The 18,826-nt window shown below is 42.6% G+C and overlaps 1 protein-coding gene across 2 annotated transcripts in view; it reads left to right on the plus strand.

Annotated features, from left to right (window-relative positions):
• Positions 1-18,826, plus strand: part of DOK6 (docking protein 6) — a 475,096-nt gene that overhangs the window by 197,246 nt on the left and 259,024 nt on the right. The gene's annotated exons all lie outside the window — the stretch shown is intronic.

Consider the following 18,826-nt stretch of genomic DNA (forward strand, 5'->3'; position numbering starts at 1 on the left):
CATAGGTTGGGGAAACAGAATTGAAAATGTTCATTAAGAGTTAATGAAAGGGGGGCCTCCATTTTTATGGTCTAGGTGGTTAAACTGCAGCTTGTGTTGCTGGCATCCTGTATCAGACTCCCGCTTTGAGTCCCAGTTACTCTACTTCCGATCCAGTTTCTTGCTGATGGACCTGGGGAGCAGCAGATGATGGTGCACGTACTTGGTACTTGGGCCCCTGCTACCCACAGATGTAGTTTCAGGCCTTTGGCTTTTGCCTGCCCCAGCTATGGGCTTTGGTAGCTATTTGCGAAGTGAACCAGTGGATAGAAGGTATCTCTGTGTGTGTGTATGTGTGTCCCTCTCTGGCACTCAGCCAATCAAATAAAGAAAGATGTATCTATCTATTTATTTGTTTTTTAAAAACTAATTTTTAAAAAAGAACTGATGAGGCCGGTGCCATGGCTCACTTGGTTAATCCTCCACCTGTGGCACCGGCACCCCAGGTTCTAGTCCCTGTTGGGGCGCTGGTCCTCTCCCGGTTGCTCCTCTTCCAGTCCAGCTCTCTGCTGTGGCCCGGGAGTGCAGTAGAGGATGGCCCAAGTCCTTGGGCCCTGCACCCCATGGGAGACCAGGAGAAGCACCTGGCTCCTGGCGCACCGGCAGCAATGTGCCAGCCATAGCGGCCACTTAGGGGGTGAACCAACAGAAGGAAGACCTTTCTCTCTGTCTCTCTCTCTCACTGTCTAACTCTGCCTGCCAAAAAAAAAGAAGAACTGATGAAAGGAAAGCAATTCAGATGCCAGCCAAGCAGAATGACAGGTCATTGTGTATAGAGTAAGCTTCCATGGAAGAAAGCACCCACCTCACACCTGCCTAGCTGTGTGTGTGTGTGTTTTAATTTTATTTATTTATTTGACAGGTAGAGTTACAGACGGTGAGAGGGAGAGACAGAGAGAAAAATCTTCCTTCTGTTGGTTCACTCCCCAAATGGCTGCAACAGCTGGAGCTGTGCTGATCCGAAGCCAAGAGCCAGGAGCTTCTTCCCGGTCTCCCATGTGGGTGCAGGGGCCCAAGGGCTTCCATCATCTACTGCTTTCCCAGGCCATAGCAGAGGCCTGGATTGGAAGAGGGGCAACCAGGACTAGAAATGGCGCCCATATGGGATGCCGGTGCCACAGGTGGAGGATTAACCTACTGCGCCATGGGGCTGGCCCCTAGCTGTGGTTTTTATGCTATCACTTCATGATTCTAGAAGTGTCCGTTGAAGAATTCGTCTAACATCACCCAGGATTGCGACTCACCTTCCATGCCACATGTGTCTCAGAACCCCTACCTGCAGCTACTAAAATACGAATTTTCCTGTGTAGATGACCAAATTCACGAGTGAATAGGCATCTTGGGTAAAGTTAGAAAATAGACAGATGCATATGTAAGGATGACCACTGAAATGCTTTTTATAAAATAAACAAATTCATGAATTCATTGTCGATTGGTTTCTCATTGATGTAAAAGGCAAAGTGATTTGCAGCAATTAAAGTGGATGATGTAAATTTGTATTTATTTGTGTGAAAAGATGCACATCATACATTAAGTGAAAATTGCAGTTTGTAGTACATACCGTAAAGTTATTCTAATATTTTGCACATGTGTGTAAATTCTCACATGTATGCAAATGCACAAGCATATGCACGCAAGCACATATGCACACAAATGTCTGTGTCATAAAATATCAAGTACTGAAAACTCATTATTGATGCTTTTGACTTGGTAAGAGGGTTTCTGTGATGGTTCTTTTTTATTTTTATACCCTACAATTAGTAGGTATGTATTGATGTAATTAATTTATGTATTTTTTAAAAAAATATTTCTTTATTTGAGCGGTAAAGATGGACAAAGAGAAGGAAAGGCAGAGAGAGATCTTCCATCCTCTGGTTCACTCCCCAAAAGGCTGGAGCTGGGCTGATCTGAAGCCAGGAGCCACAAGCTTTATCCTTAACCTGCTACCTCCCAGGGTATGCATTAGCTGGAAGCTGAAATTGGAAGCGGAGCCAAGACTCAAATCCAACACCATGGGATGCAGATGTACTAAATGCACCAAATACCAGTACTGAGATTCACTCTTGATGTATAAATGATCATAGCGTTACTTGTCATTTATCCTATGCTTAATGTAGGCCATTGTTCTTTTGATATTATTTCTTCATTGCAAACCCATGAGGTGAACTTGCTATTGGCTCTCTCCACAGAGGAGGAATCTAAACTCAGACAGCGTGAGTATGCTGAAACCACAACCTTGCTTCTAAAAGGCTCAGTGTGAAGAAAGCTGTTAAAACGATTCATCCACGCAATTGTCTAAGGGAAGAGTACCATGTAATTTTACTAGTGGATGCCAACTTTGATTAAATACATTTTAAGAATATAATTTAGGTATCAAAAATATATAAGGGTCTAAACCTGGTAAAATTTATCAAGATAGGAGAAGTACACAAATATAACCTTGAGAGAAAAATGACAACTTCCTGAGGCATGGAGGAAGGTAGACATGAGTGAATAAATGTCCAAAAATGCAAAGCAGTAAACTGTGGGGTTTAGTGCTCTGCTACTATTACTGGACGCCTTGTTATTTTAATTCCTTTTATTTCTCACCTCTGTTCATTACTCTCATTGTGTCCTTGTTTTCCTTTTGTTTCACTTTTTCCTAACAAGGTAGAATTTGCAGGAATGTGTGTTTATTGTTCTGTTCTGGCTAGCAGGTGTGAGAAGCAGGTTGAGGTCAGGGTGAGTGCAGCCCAAGCTGAGTAGAAGGGGAGGGAGCAAGCTAAAGAGGGGGTTGCATTTGGAAACACGGTGGGATCAGCAGTGGACCCAGGTTCTGAAAAGGTTAATAGAGTCTTGGAACCTAGACACTCCAGGGAGTAATCTGCAAGAGTAGGAGGTGCTCATCCGAGACTGAGATGTAGGAAAACGGTTTTAATGAGAGATGGGAACTTTGTTTATGTGAATATCTTCCTTACAGAAAAGTTAGTTCCTTATAAAGTATTAAAGAAACGATGCCCAGGGAATGTGTTTAGCTTAGCGGTTAAGATGCCAGCCTCCTACATCAGAGTGCCTGGGTTTGATTCCTGGCTCCTTCTCCAGCTTCCCTCCAATGCAGACGCTGGCAGTCAGCAGGAGTGACTCATGAACTGGGTTCCTGCCACCTGCCTGGGAGCTGTGGGTTGCATTCCTGGCTCATGGCCCCATCCAGCCCAGCTGTCAGCTACTTCAGGCATTTGAGGAGTGAACTAGTGGATGGGATCTCTCTCTGTCTTTCTCTGTCTCGTCTCTCTCTCTCTTTCCCCTCAATCTCTCCCCTTCACTCCTGCCCATCCTCAAAATAAATAAATAATACCTTCCACCTAGTAGACAAGCACACACACACACACACATTAAGCCAGTTGTTGACTGGTATGTTTTCAAAGAGAAAAAGTGATTTTAGAAGGTATTTAATATAATATACTGAAAAGTTCATCAGTATATTTGTTGTGCTTGCTTCTTGGGAGGATTTAATATTTAAAAAGAAACATATCAACCTAATTTTGCGACTCCCAGAAACTTCAGGTGCAGAGACAGATTTTGGGTTAACTTCCCTTTTACATTTTCAGTGCAGTAGCCTGTATAGTCCGGCAGTGTGTAACACTAAGAAGCAGCACCACATGGGAAATCCCTTTTAATTTCCAAAAGAAAACTGTGTTGTGTTTCCTAGACATCTGCGTATTAGCTTATAAGCTTTATTTGTTTGACTTTCTCATAGGCAGGTTCACAGATGGGTCACCTTTGTCTCCTGTGAATTTGTGTTAGGAAAGCACATCACGTGGGCATCTCCAGGACTTCTTTGTTGTGATAACCATCATTTCATGTGCAGGATGTACCACAAAGCTGCCTCTTCATGTCTGCAGCCCAAAGCACTTTTTTTAGTGTGTCACTAGAAATGCTTTGAGATAAGCAATGGAATTTTACGTTTAAGTACGCTGTCGCCGTGTGCTTCAAGCTATATTTTGCTGTCTTTAAATGTGCTACTTAACAACAAAGCAGTGGCTTACTAACTTGTACTTTTTGTTTATAAATAGGGAGGCAGATGTCAGCAGAAAATTAGAGTTAATGCAGGTCACTGTGACCTCCTTAGATAAAGAATTTGCAGGCATTAAATGGAAATTTGCAGAATGACACAAAGAAAATTGAAATTCAGAGATCTGAGCAATTGATAGGTGCAACAGCTATTATTGTCTGAGGGAAATAAATAAAACTTAAAAAATTACTGACCTTGAAATGGTTCCTACTTGGGAATTTCAGGAATGTAAGAATATATAGGAGCGTACCTGACTGGGAACATAAAAATAATAGATTGCATCTGCTGCTGTCACTCCTGACTCATGCGAAATTGAAAAAATCCCATTTGAATTGGAATTGTCCTTTCACTATTCTCATACTTCGGTGGGATTTTTTTTTATGATTTATTTGCTTATTTGAAAAGCAGAGAGATGGAGAGAACAGAGACAAAAAGAGAGAGCGAGAACAAGACAGAAATCAGTCTTCCATCTGCTGGGTCACTCCCCAAATGGCTACAATAGGCAAGTCCAGGCCAAGCCAAAGCCAGGAGCCAGGAATTCCATCCTGGTCTCCCAGTGGGGGATCAGGGACCCCGGTGTTTGTAGTACTTTGCACTGACTTCTCAGGTGCACTAGGAGGAAGCAGAATCAGAAGCACAGCAGGTGGAAAGGAACCCCCCACTCTGCTATGGGACTATGGGACGCTCACATTGCAAGCCATGGCTGACCCACAATGCTGCCCCTCCCCCCACATACTTTGTTTTTACACTGTGGTAACTATTTTGGACACACTATGCTTTACAATTAGGGAAATTTTTCATTGTATGTGGAGGGGGGAAGATGATAAAATTCACTTAAAACATAAATTTAAAAAGCCTTAAATAATATTTTGTATTGTATAGATGATACTGACTCATTCTGTGCATAATCAGATTTTTAAGAAAAATGCTTCTAAGAAAGTAAGGCACTGTGGAATAGTGGAAACAGCTGAATCCAGTTCAGTCAACTATCAGCCTCGTGACCCCAGGCACCTGCTAACTCCCACTAATGATGGTTACTGACTTTTTTTTGTTTTTTATTTGACAAGTAGAGTTACAGACAGTGAGAGACAGAGAGAAAGGTCTCCCTTCTGTTGGTTCACTTCCCAAATCGCCACCATGGCCAGCGCTGTGCTGATCCGAAGCCAGGAGCCAGGTGCTTCTTCCTGGTCTCCCATGCAGGTACAGGGGCCCAAGCACTTGGGCCATCCTCCACTGCCTTCCTGGGCCACAACAGAGAGCTGGACTGGAAGAGGAGCAACCAGGACTAAAACTCAACTCGGCGCCCATAAGGGATGCTGGCGCCGCAGGCGGAGGATTAACCTAGTGAGCCACTGCACCGGCCCCCACTGACAGTTATTGAATGCTGCTGTGTGTGCAAGGCCCCAAATACTTGAGCTGGCACCCACTGCCACCCATGGTGCACATTAGCAGGAAGTTGGATTGGAAGCAGAACCTGAGCTTCAACCCTAGTGTTCCAATATAGGATACACGCATCCCCAGGGATAGGATACTTAATGGCTACCCCATGTAGCCACTCCTGTTTTATGAATTCTTGATAAAGAGTAAGGAACAATAACATTTTATTATTCAGGAGTTCTTAAACTTAATAAGCCTGAAAACAGTTCAGAAATTCATTTGTTTTATTCTTTGCCCCTGACATCTCCCTCTTTGTCAAACCTATCCTTAAAGTCAGTTTAAACACATTATTTCATTAGCACCACCCTTGTCATCACCATCAGTCATCTTTATCCCCACCATCTCATAGGGCCACGTAGATTCAGGAAATCATGATAATTTTTATTTCTCTCCTGCCAGGTGAAGAAGACAAATACCTTACATATTTTTTAAAGGTAGCAAGACTGATGTCAGCATTCTGGTGTAGCAAATTACATGCTTGGGACACCTGGCATCCCATGGCAGTGAGCTGACTCAAGTCCTGGCAACTCCACTTCCAAACCAGCCCAGCTTCCTGCTGAAGCACCTAGGAAGGCAGCAGAGGATGGCCCGAGTGCTTGAGGCCGTGCCACCCCTGTGGGAGGCCCAGATGGGACTGGCTTTAGCCTGGTCCAGACCTGGCTGCTGCAGTCATTTAGGAGTGAACCAGCGGATGGCAGATCTGTCCCTGTCTCCCCCCCCCCCCATCTCTGTTTGTCACTCTGCTTTTCAAACAAAAAAGATATTTTTTAAAAAGCCTAATAAAGATTTCAAGACTTGTAGTCGCTTTTATAAAACCTGGCTGCAAGAGGATTGTATGTCAATGATAATCCCTTTGTAATCAAACCAATGAGTGATCCATTGCTATTATCAGTAGTCAGAGAACATGGAAAAGCAAACAAACTCTGCTGAAAGTTGTTTGGTGTCACCTTTCACAAATATGAAATCTCTCCCTTTAATTATTTGATCATCCCATTTGATCCTAAACCACATAAAATTTTCTGGTTTTAATTCATTAATTGATTTCTAGGTGTGTTTTTTCTCTAACAATTTAATTTTTGTCATTCAATTTATCATAAATCCTCACTTTTGAATCACTTCATCACATATCAGAAAGCCGTTCCTTCCCAGTTTGAATGTATGCATTAGTGTTTCTTTTACTTTATATTGCAAAAGTTACACTTAATCTTATGAAATATGATCTTTTTCCTTATATAGCTTTTCAGTTGTTTTTGAAGATCCATGGTATCTTAAGGCTCTTGCACTACTCACTCTACTGGGTGTCACCTACAAATTTTTGTTTTCTTGAGTATCACTGTTAAACTCACTAAAAATATTTTGAAAATTGAGATACATTCCAGAGAAGATTTAAAAAAAAAACAAAAACTAGTTTTCTCAATCTCTTCCAGCATCTTTTGTGTCCATGTCATGTAGTTAAATGTTCAAAATGCCAAAAAGGCTGGAAAGAATGCTGTAAGCTCTTTATTAGTGTCAAAACCAAATTAGGATTCATTTTTAAGGTCAGAAGTTGAAATTGTTTTATTAAATTTTCATGAGTTAAAATCCTGAGAGGAGTCTGTTTTATGGCCAGAGAGCAACTTTGTTATATAATTTGTCAGGGAAGTAAAATCTATGCCTTGATCAAGTTTCTAGGTAGTGCGTCTTGGGAGAGCAACTAATATTAAATAGCCTTGGTTGAGACTTCTGCTTTCAAAGATAAATTTCACAGTGGCCCATAAATGTAATGAGGTCCTGTCTACATCTAATCCAGACTTGCACTGAATCTATAAAGGCATACAGTCCATGTGTATGTGTGTAAATTGAAATCCTGACGATAGGAAAAAGTTCAAGCCTACTGAAGTAGTTTTATTTCTGATTTTCACTTTATTTGAAAGACAGAAAAAGAGACAGAAAAAAGATCCTCCATCTGCTGGTTCACTCCCCTAAAATGCCCACAACAGCCAGATCTTTTTTCAGTTGAAAGCTAGGAGCCCAGAACTCAATCCAGAGTTCCCATATATGTGGCAGGAACCCAAGTACTTGAGCCATTATCTGTGCCTCCCATGATAGGCGTCATCAGGAAACTGGAATCAGAAGCAGAGCCAGGACCAGAACCAAGCACTGTGATATGGGATGCAGGCAGGCCAGCAGGATTCTTAACCACACTGTCCCGAATGCCTGCCACCCAAGTATTTTTTAAAAACAGGCACCTTATTTGCTTCTGTAGAGATTCAACTCTGCTGTCAGTTCCTTATACCAGCAGCAGCACTTTCACCATTTACTGTGTGTTTTCCTTGAACCAGGCCCAGGACTCATTATTTATATAAGCTATTGGAGCACCATCAGAGAATTTGATAAACTCCAGCTCAGGCATTCTAAAACCTGGGTATTTTTTTTTCCTTTCTAAATGTTAGTTCATAAATGTTCTCTCTAGGAAAGAACACTTACTAAAAGGCAGTTGATAAGCCAGTGAATTCTGAGATATGGAGAAGGAAATGTGACCTCCCCACCCTTCATTCCTGGATGGAGTAAAGGCGGAGCCTGTACGAGGAGGCACATCCAGGCTGCATCTCCCTCACTGGCCTGGACAGCTCCTGAGGGCACTGCTGGCCTTCTGTGGAGAATGACCTGGCAACGTTGTCTGAGCCTCCGTAAAATTGTAAATCCCTTCGTGGTTGCCATATGATATCGGAGATGACTCCCTAAAATCTATACAAAAATGTGGCCCCTTAAAGTTCCCCAGAAGTGCCATCTGGGGTGCCACATATGTTACTGGAACTTGGGGTGCCATTTGATATCACCATATGCTTATTAATAAATCCCCAATATTAATAAGCCCAAGAGGGTTCTCGCCTAATATTTAGAGAAGAATTCTAAATACCGGCATGAATAAACAAGGCAGCATGGTACATTTTAGGCTTTTATTTAGTGAGAAAGGTGCATAGGAGAGTGAGAGCTTTATTAAGGGAGAGAGGTAAATCTGGGTTCATACCGAGCACCAGGAACCAGCCACATGGAGGAGCATCTAGGCCAGGAAGCCTAGGGCGGGTGGCCCGAAGGCCACGTGCCCTGTAGGCACAGGGCTACAGCCAGCCCCCTCCTGGCAAGAGGCCAGGGAAGAAGAGAAGGGCAGACACACTGTGTCCCAGGCTTTTAACCCACTTCCAAAAGAGAGTGGTTAATTAACCTGATTGGCTGTTGGGCACCCAGGTGTGGCCAGGAAGGGGGATGAGGTCACACAGGGGCGTGGTGAAGGTATCAGGTAGGGCATGAGGTCACACAGGGGCATGGCGAAGGCATGGTCTTCCAGCTCACAAACCTAATTAATTTTAACCCATATGCCTGCCTACTTCAATCCACATTGGCTTTTGCTGATTCCCAGAGAGTAGGATGTATGCGCCTTTCTGTCTTCCCTTCCTAGTTGTCAGTTCAAAAAATACGTACTAAATGGCCACCACGTAAAATACGTACTAAATGGCCACCACGTAAAGGCTTGGTTCAAGACAGGAGCCTCCTGGAAGCCAACAGAGACATTCACGCGGCAAAGAGCTATGAGCATGAAAGTTCACAGTTCTACGGGACGAGACAACAAATATGTAGAAAGTTTAATGACTTGATGATAAGTGTTGGGAAAAGAGTTGCAGATTGGTGCCTCCTCATAGGGGGTACCAAATGTTAGGAAAAGAGGTGCAGGCCGGCGCCGCGGCTCAATAGGCTAATCCTCCGCCTAGCGGCGCTGGCACACCGGGTTCTAGTCCCAGTCCGGGCGCCAGATTCTGTCCCGGTTGCCCCTCATCCAGGCCAGCTCTCTGCTATGGCCAGGGAGTGCAGTGGAGGATGGCCCAAGTGCTTGGGCCCTGCACCCCATGGGAGACCAGGATAAGCACCTGGCTCCTGCCTTCGGATCAGCGCGGTGCGCTGGCCGCAGTGCGCCGGCCGCGGTGGCCATTGGAAGGTGAACCAATGGCAAAGGAAGACCTTTCTCTCTGTCTCTCTCTCTCTCACTGTCCACTCTGCCTGTCAAAAAATAAAAAAATAAAAATAAAAGAGGTGCAAAATAGAGAAGAGGCAGCGTACAAATTTACAGCCACACCAAATTTACTCAGAGAAGTGTGTGACCAGCTGCCTGCTTGTGCATGATGGAGCAGGTGGCAGAAGGCCCCAACCCCCAGGGGCCGGGCCTTTTTAAGGAGGGCTGGGGGTGGGGGTAGGGGGCAGCAGACGGAGAGAGGGGAATTCCAGGAACTGGGCGGGGCCTTGGGAACCTGGAAGAGAATGCAGGGTATGTAGGCAATAGGGTATGAGATCCGTTTGAGATTCAAGGGCAAGGATGTATTCCAGTCTATCTCTTGGGTAATGAGCGGGAATGGCTGAGGCTCTGTCTTTGTCCCATCAATAAGTGCTACCAAGAAAATGTAAGCAGGAAAAAGTGTTCCTAGCCAAAGGAAAGTCAACTTCCTCCTGTCATCCTGTAGGAAGTAGTTTCAGGTGTTGGAGTGAGGTGCCTCCCCTCCTACAGAGTCAGGGAATTGGGGGAAGGGCATCTTCTTTGATTATCCCCTTCAAAGAAATGACTCCAAGGTGTTTGAGAAAGACACTTCTGTGCCATAAAACCGGCAAGAGCCTTTTAAAATGATTTACATCATCAACAGACACTTAAGAGCTGCTTTGCAAAAGTGAAAGCTCTAAGGAAAGGGAGGGGAGGCCGGCGAGGCGAATCACTTGGCTAATCCTTTGCCTGTGGCACAGGTACCCCGGGTTCTAGTCCCGGGTGGGGTGCCAGGTTCTAGTCCAGGTTGCTCTTCTTTCAGTCCAGCTCTCTCCTGTGGCCCGCGAAGGCAGTAGAGGATGGCCTAAGTGCTTGGGCTCTGCACCCGCATGGGAGACCTGGCTCCTGGCTTCGGATCAGCACAGTGCACCGGCTGCAGTGGCCATTTGGAGGGTGAACCAACGGAAGGAAGACCTTTCTCTCTCTCTCTCTCACTGTCTAACTCTGCCTGTCAAAAAAAAAGGGGGGGAGGGGAGGAGCTTCCTCTGGGGTTAGATATCTGGATTCCTTGCAGGCTGCAGGGAGGCAGTGCAGGCCTGGAAGCAGAATGGTTCAGTCAAGTCCAGGGAGAGTTAAGACCTCACAGAGCTGAGTGAAGGTCTGGGCTTGGTATGGTGATTGGCAGCCGAGGACGTGAGGCTACAGTTCCATGGCACGATTCACACTTCCACAATTAAGAAAAGCAGGGCACGGGAGCAAAAAGGGAGACAGAGAAGGGGTTAGGCCAGCTGATAGAACATCCTGGGGGTGAGCGGTGGTCGTGTTGGCAGCCAAGGAAAGAAATCTCACTTGGCAACAAACCAGAAGACAGAGGATACAGCTCCTGGTGACCGCCCAAAGGAAGGGATGGAGATACTGAAAATGGTTTTGCAGGTACACTTAAACTAAAATTGGAGCAAAATGCACAGGGAGCTAGAGAATGTGCCCACTGTGTAGGAAGACAGAGATAATACTCTGTGAATAGTCAAGCCTCCTGATACCAGACTGTGGGGTGCCATACACCATCACCGGGTGCTTATTGACAAATTCCCAATATTAATCAGCCTGTCTGGGTTCTTGCCTAATATTCAGAGAAGAATTCTGAGTACTGGCATAAATGAACGAGGCAACATGATACCTTTGAAGCTTTTTATTCAGTGAGAGAAATGCATAGGAGAGTGAGGGCCCTATCTAAAAAAGAGAGGAATCTGGATTCATACCAAGCACCAGGAGCCAGCCATGTGGAGGAGCATGTAGGTCAGGAAGTATGAGATGGTGGCCTGATGGCCATTAGCCCTGGAGGTGCAGGCCAACATGGCCAGCAAAGGCAAAAGGCCAAAAAGAAGGAAGAGGGGCTGGGGACTCCCAGGCTTTTAATCCACTTCCAAAGCGGAGATGTTAATGAACCTGATTGGCTGGTGGGCACCCAGGTGCGGCCAGGTAGGGGCATGAGGTCACACGGGGCGTGGTGAAGGCGTAGTCTTCCAGCTCACAAAGCTGGTTAACTTTATCCTGTATGGCTGCCTACATCACTCCCAGAACATTTCTGTGGCCTTCAAGCACAAATATCCTGGGTGTGAAATCAGTCAAGTATGAGGGTGAAGAGTTTGCAAAAGTAGCAACCCTGGTATCCACAGAATTTATCTCTTGAGACAGCACTTTTGCATCAGTACAATTTTCCACAACTTACATTTATATGTAAAATACATAGATGAGACTTCGTAAAACAGAAAAATTAAGATGCTCATTGTGGGGCCAGACACTGTGGCATAGTGGGAAAAGCTGCCTCCTGCAGTTCCAGCATCCCATGTGGGCTCTGGTTAGAGCCCAGGCTGCTCCATTTCCAATCCAGTTCTCTGCGATGGCCTGGGAAAGCAGTAGAAGATGGCCCAAGTCCTTGGGCCCCTGCACCCACATGGGAGACCCGGAGGAAGCTCCTGGCTCCTGGCTTCAGATCGACCCAGTTCTGGCTGTTGCAGCCTTTGGGGGAATGAACCAGCAGATGGAAGATCTGTTTCTCTTGGCCTCTGCCTCTGCACCTCTGTCTTTCAAATAAGTAAATACATCTTTAAAAATGCTCATTGTGGCTTTGAAGTTGACTTTGTACGTAATGTACAAAAATGCTGCAGCCTAAGATGATTCCTCAAGAAATGATTTTTATTTCTTTGTAAATGATATTTGAAGAATGTTTTACCTCAGCATGGTGTGCCCTCGGAATTGTGGACTGTAGACTATTTTTGTAGAGTAAATGTGTTTTGTGAAGGGACTTCAATCATTTGTGAAAAAATTGAATTAAAATATTTATTTTGTTGCAAAAGGCTTTTGAAATGGATGGACGCCTTTTTTATTACACCCACTTTGCATGAACTTTTTGAGATCTCTCAAATATGAAGAGAGGGTAGTTGAGGGGTCCAATAACTGAAGAATACAGAATTAAATAGAATCAAGCACGTTATCTACTGGAGAACTCCTCGGAGTATTTAATATGTTATGGCATCTGTATCTGTCCAAAGGCAAAAAAGGTATAAAATGCTACATAGACATGTTTTTATGTATGGATGGATATTTTAAATTCCTGAGCACATGTGTAAACTGGAGTTCTGTAGAAATGAATAAGAACAATGACTCAATTTATTAACTTGAGGGTTGCCTAACAGTTAGGTCTAAGTAGGATTATAATTCATGCCTTTATGCAGAAAAATTGTCTTAAATGCATTGGTGTAAAACTGTGCCATGAGGAGTTGTCAATGCTGCTGTGAATTGTGGCTGGTACTGGAACAGCCTGCAAGCCAGCAACATGAAAATTAAGTGCTCCCCACAAGACCTGCTCCCCTGAGATACAGAGGGCAGCTAGCCCCTGCTGGGAGAGGTGATCAGATGACAGGACCTCCATTGAGTCTGGAAGGTTGAAAGATTTCACATCTCACAGCCAATCAGAGAGAGAAAGAGTTAGGGTCCTGCCAGTTTGAGGATCAGGGTTCCTGCCAAATTAGCCCAGCATCTGTTCTGAGAGTATCAGGCAGTTCCCAATATATGCAGTAGCTTTTTTTTTTTTTTTTTTTTTTTTACGGTGTTTATAGCCTGGCATCATTGGAGCAATCCAGAAGACTGTAGTCTTTTTTTTTTTTTCGACAGGCAGAGTTAGACAGTGAGAGAGAGAGAGAGAGAGAGAGAGAGAGAAAGGTCTTCCTTCCATTGGTTCACCCCACAAATGGCCGCTACAGCCGGCATGTTGTGGCTCCGCCGCACCGATCCAAAGCCAGGAGCCAGGTGCTTCTCCTGGTCTCCCATTGCGGGTGCAGGGCCCAAGCACTTGGGCCATCCTCCACTGCCTTCCCGGACCACAGCAGAGAGCTGGACTGGAAGAGGAGCAACCGGGACAGAATCCGGCACTCCTACTGGGACTAGAACCCCGGGTGCTGGCACCGCAGGCGAAGGATTAGCCAAGTGAGCCGTGGCACCGGCCAAGACTGTAGTCTTTAGAGACACAGCAAGTGGCAATATTTCTGTAATGTGCTCCATGTATAAGAAGAATTGAAATGGGGGTTCACTGAAGTTTGCGATAAGATATGAGACATAATTGCAGCTTGTTTTTGTTGATCATAATAAATGGCTATGTATTCAATGTATTGCTGGCATGCTTCAATTCCCACGTATTGTATCTAATTAAAAGAGCACCATACTGACAGAGGCATTTGTCCCCACATCTCTTTCTCTTTTTTGCATCTATCACTTTTTTTGAAAGACGAATCTGCAATATAAATATATTTTTTATTTTGAGCTTAATTTGTTTATTTGCAAGAATGACAAAGACATGCAGAAACAGAGAGACAGAGATCTCGCATCCTCTGGCTCACTCCCCAAATGCCTGGGCAAGCAGACTCCAGGAATCGGAAATTCAATCCAGATCTTCCATGTGAGTGGCAGGAACTGTTTCTTGAGCCATCACTGTTAACCTCAGGGGTATGCATTAACAAGACTCAAATCAGGAACCAGAACTGAGAATCACATTCTGTCTGATGTGGGAGGAACATCATAATCAACATCTTCATCATTTTTTAAAAGAGTTATTTATTTGAAAGTAAGAGTTACACAGAAAGTGAAAGATAGGCAGAAAGAGAGAGAGAGAGAGAGAGACAGAGAGAGACAGAGAGAGACAGAGAGAGAGGTCTTCCATCCGCTGGTTCATTCCCCTGTTGGCCGCAACGGCCAGAGCTGTGCTGATCAAAAGCCAGGAGCCAAGAGCTTTTTCTGGATTTCCCGGGCAGGTGCAGGGGCCCAAGGACTTTCTGCTTTCTGAGGCCACAGCTGAGAGCTGGATCAGAAGTGGAGCAGCCAGGACTTGAATTGGGGACCACATGGTATGCCAGCACTGCAGGCAGCGGCTTTACCTGCTATGCCACAGTGCCAGCCCCTCTTAATCATTTTTAGAAGTAGAATGGAAGCATGATTAAGAGTTGGCAATGAGTAACTAGTTAATGAAATTCAAATAATCTTATTTCTGCAGTCACCACTCAGGAGACTGTTTCTGTCTTGAAGTCTCAGGACTCCATATCCCAGCCTAAGCCCTCTTCTGCACTGTGGCCTCAGTGTACCATCAGCTTCCACACACCTTGAGTAGAAATGTTACACATAGGTGCATTTGATAGTCATCTTAATCATTTATTAATTGTTTACTAATAGACAATACAAATTTGCCCTGTACACATATTAACCTAGTACATAGGCTAGGTTAATGCAAATGGCAAGTTTCCAGGAATGGCTTAAGAGGTCTAACTTGATCATTTTAAAGGTTTTGGTTCCATAGCCAATGGGCAAACAGTTTCTGAGGGTTCTGACTCTTTTTATTATACCATGCTTCCTTGGAGTTAAAAAGGGGAGAGAGGGGGAAGAAAAATTAAAAGCAGTTTCCCACCTTGTCAAATTTTAATTCCCTTGGATTTAAAAAAATTAGCACCTTTATGCTAAAATACATTTTACTTTAAAACTTTTTGCATGAGTGAGAAAAGCTGTTATTTCTTCTCTTTCAGTCATTCATTATTCGCCAAATCAGAACACAAATAGACTGTCAGAATATAGCCAAAGGGCTGGGTTTAGAGTAGGAGGTTGCTAGTAACCAAGCAAAGCACTAAAAAAATTGAAATCATAATAATAGAGGGTAGATACATAATTCTTCTTGAGGAAAATGTACCCCAAGTTTCACAAAGCATTAATCATTATATTCATTACTATTTTCAAAGCCCCAGGCATTATTTTGGATTTCTTTGTTCTCTGTTGAATGGTCAAATTATACTCTGACTGCATGCGTTGCATTGTATATTACAAACCTTTATTGAATTCCCATGAAATACTTTTGTAAAATGCTTTTGGTTTTGCTGAACACTTTTTCTGATATTGGGGAAATATAATTTTATAGACCTTTTCTTAAGATAGTTTCTCAAGAGTCTAAATAGTGAGTGCCCCCAAGGAACTTTGAATGTTTAGAAATTCAAATACCTGAGAGGCAGCTTGGCACTCTGAGGGCTCAAAATACCCAATAATCTATGTTTAAGATGTTATATTTGGTATTGAATTAGGATAACTTTATTGTCCAAGAAATTCTTCCAGTTCTAGGTGGGTATCTCAACCTATGTCTACATTTTTTAAAAAGTGTGGCTCTCATTTTCCATTTAAGCACATTTCAATGCCAACTAAGGAACCATACAGAGGAGGTAGAGAATGTGAATAAACAGGAAGTTCTACAACTCCACTGGGGGTCTGGAACTCCACTGGGGGTCTGGAGAAGACATAATCATTAACATGGAAAACCAGTGTTTTCCTTGGCTTCTGGCCAGCATAATCCTAACAGTAATGTGAAAGTAGAATTGGAGACACTGGTAGACAATGTGTAACTGGCTGATATGGCTGATACCCAGAGAACTTCAGTGCACAGCTTAGTAGTATATTACACCTAAACCAAAATGGCTTTATTCACTTGTTACCATTCAGCCTTGGTTTGGCCAGCAGGATCACATACATCATTTTATTCCACAAACAGAACACAAATTGCCCCCTCCTTCACATGTTGTGGCTTCAATCCTTACTGAGTGCAGGACTCACTCTACCAGTGCACTGGTGAGTGTGCACACATGCTATTGTAGCTAGCAAACACTGAAATTGTTCTTAGGCTGTTTACAATATTAGATGTTTGCAACCATGAACACACCCATAAAAAGGGAATGGTTCATTCATACAACCACCTGACTTCAAAACTACCTCTAGGAATTGTAAGTGTGCACATCCTTTGTACAAATTGTCAAAACCCAAAGCACTAGCCTCTAGATTTTACATGGTTCTTTTCAAAAATACTTTAATCTCTATAAAACCCACTTACTTTTAAAAAATATTTTTTATTACATAAAGTGAACAAATTTCATATATTTCATATATACAGATTTAGGAGAGTAGTGATATTTTCCACCGTACCCTCCCACCCATGCTCCCTCCCTTCCTCCCTTTACCTTCCTTATTCTTTTAACAATGACATACCTTTAGTTTATTTTTTAATCATAAGCTTAACCCTCCATTAAGTAAAGAATTCAATGAATAGTAAGAAGAAAAAACAAAAACACAGTTGCTCAACAGTAGAAATGAGTGCTATAAACCATAATTAGTTCTCAAAATGTCAATTTCACTGATATATATTATATTTTTGTGCTCTGTTGCCACAGATCAGGGAAAGCATAAGATATATGTCTTTAGGGGACTGGCTTATTTCACTAAGTATAATGGTTCCAGTTGCATCCATTTTGTTGCAAAAGGCAGGATTTCATTCTTTTTTATGGCTGAGTAATATTCCATACTGTATATGTATCATGTTTTCTTTATCCAGTCAGTTGATAGTCGGTTGGTTATCCAGTCGGTTGGTTTATGGGTTGATAGACATCTGGATTGATTCCATATCTTAGCTATTGTGAATTGAGCTGCAATAAACACAGTACAGAAAATTCTTTCACATATTGATTTCATTTCCCTTGATTAGATTCCCAGGAGTGGGATGGCTGGATCATATGTTAGACATACTTTCAGATTTCTGAGGAATGTTCAAAAAGTCCTCCACAATGGCTATACTAATTTACATTCCCACCGACAGTGGACTAGGGTACCTTTTACCTCACATCCTCACCAGCATTTATTGTATATTGATTTTGTGTGAGCACCATTCTGACTGGGGTGAAGGGAAACCACATTGTAATTTTGATTTGCGTTTGTCTGATGGCTAGTGATTCTGAGCATTTTTTCATGTTTCTGTTGGCCCATTTGCATTTCATCCTTTGAAAAATGCCTGTTCAAGTCCTTTGTCCATTTCTTAACTGATTATTTATTTTGTTGTTGTTGAGTTTCTTGAGCTCTTTATAAATTCTGGATATTAATCTTTTATCAGTTCCATAGATTATAAATATGTTCTCTCATTCTGTCAGTTGCCTCTTCACTTTACTGAGTGTTTACTGTGCAGTGGAGGAGCTTCTTAGCTTGATATAAGCCCATTTGTCTATTTTTGCTTTGATTGCCTGTGCTTCTGGTGTCTTTTCCAAGAAGTCTTTGCCTATGCCAATGCCTTGCAGAGTTTTACAAAATGTTCTCCTCCATTTTGAGTTGATTTTTGTATAAGTTGTAAGGTAAGGGTCTTTTTTCATACTTCTATACATGGAGGTCCAATTTTCCCAGCACCATTTGTTGAAGAGACTGTCCATACTCCAGAGATTGATTTTATCTCTTTTGTTAGATTAGTTGGTTGCAGATGCATGGATTGATTTTTGAGGTTTCTATTCTGTTTCATTGATCTACATGTCTGTTTTTGTACCAGTACCAGGCTGTTTTGATAATAATTTCCCTGTTATATATCTTGAGTTCAGGTATTGTGATGCCTCTAACTCTGTTTTTGTTCTTTTAAGATTGCTTTAGAAATTCAGGTTCTCTTATGTGTCTATATTATAGCATCATTTGGTTTATTGGGGTTTTTTTTTTTAGATTTTATTTATTTATTTGAGAGGTGGAGTTACAGAGAGAGGGAGATCTGTGAAGAATGTTGTTGGTATTTTGATTGGAATCACACTGAATCTGTAAATTGCTTTTGGCAGTATGGACATTTTGATATTAATTCTTCCAATCCATGAACATGGCAGATTCTTCCATTTTTTGGTATGTGTCTCCTTTTATTATTTTTTAATGTTTTGTGATTTTTTTTATAACTTTTATTTAATGAATATAAATTTCCAGTATACAGCTTATGGATTACAATGGCTTCCCCTTCCCATAATTTCCCTCCCACCCGCAACCCTCCTATTTATTCCTAGTTATTGAAAATACTTTGTAGCTATTGTGAATGGGACTGAACTTACAAGTTCTTTCTCAGTTATGGTATTGTCTGTGTATACAAAGGCCATGGATTTTTATGTTTTGATTTTATATACGGCTTTACCAAACTCCCTTATGAGTTCCAATAGTCTCTTAGTGGAGTCTTCTGGATTGTGTATATATAGGATAATGTCACCTGCAAACAAAAATAATTTGACTTTTTCCTTTCTAATTTGTATCCCTTGATTTCTTTTTCTTGCGTAATGGCTCTAGCTAAAAAATCCAGAACTATGCTCAATAGCAGTGGTGAAAGTGAACGTTTTTACCTGATTCCAGATCTTAGTGGAAATTCTTCCAGATTTTTGCCATTCAAGATGATGTTAGCTGTGAGTTTGTTATATAATGTCTTGATTATG

This window comes from Lepus europaeus, chromosome 9 (genome assembly GCF_033115175.1).
Source record: "Lepus europaeus isolate LE1 chromosome 9, mLepTim1.pri, whole genome shotgun sequence".
NCBI classification, from domain to species: domain Eukaryota; kingdom Metazoa; phylum Chordata; class Mammalia; order Lagomorpha; family Leporidae; genus Lepus; species Lepus europaeus.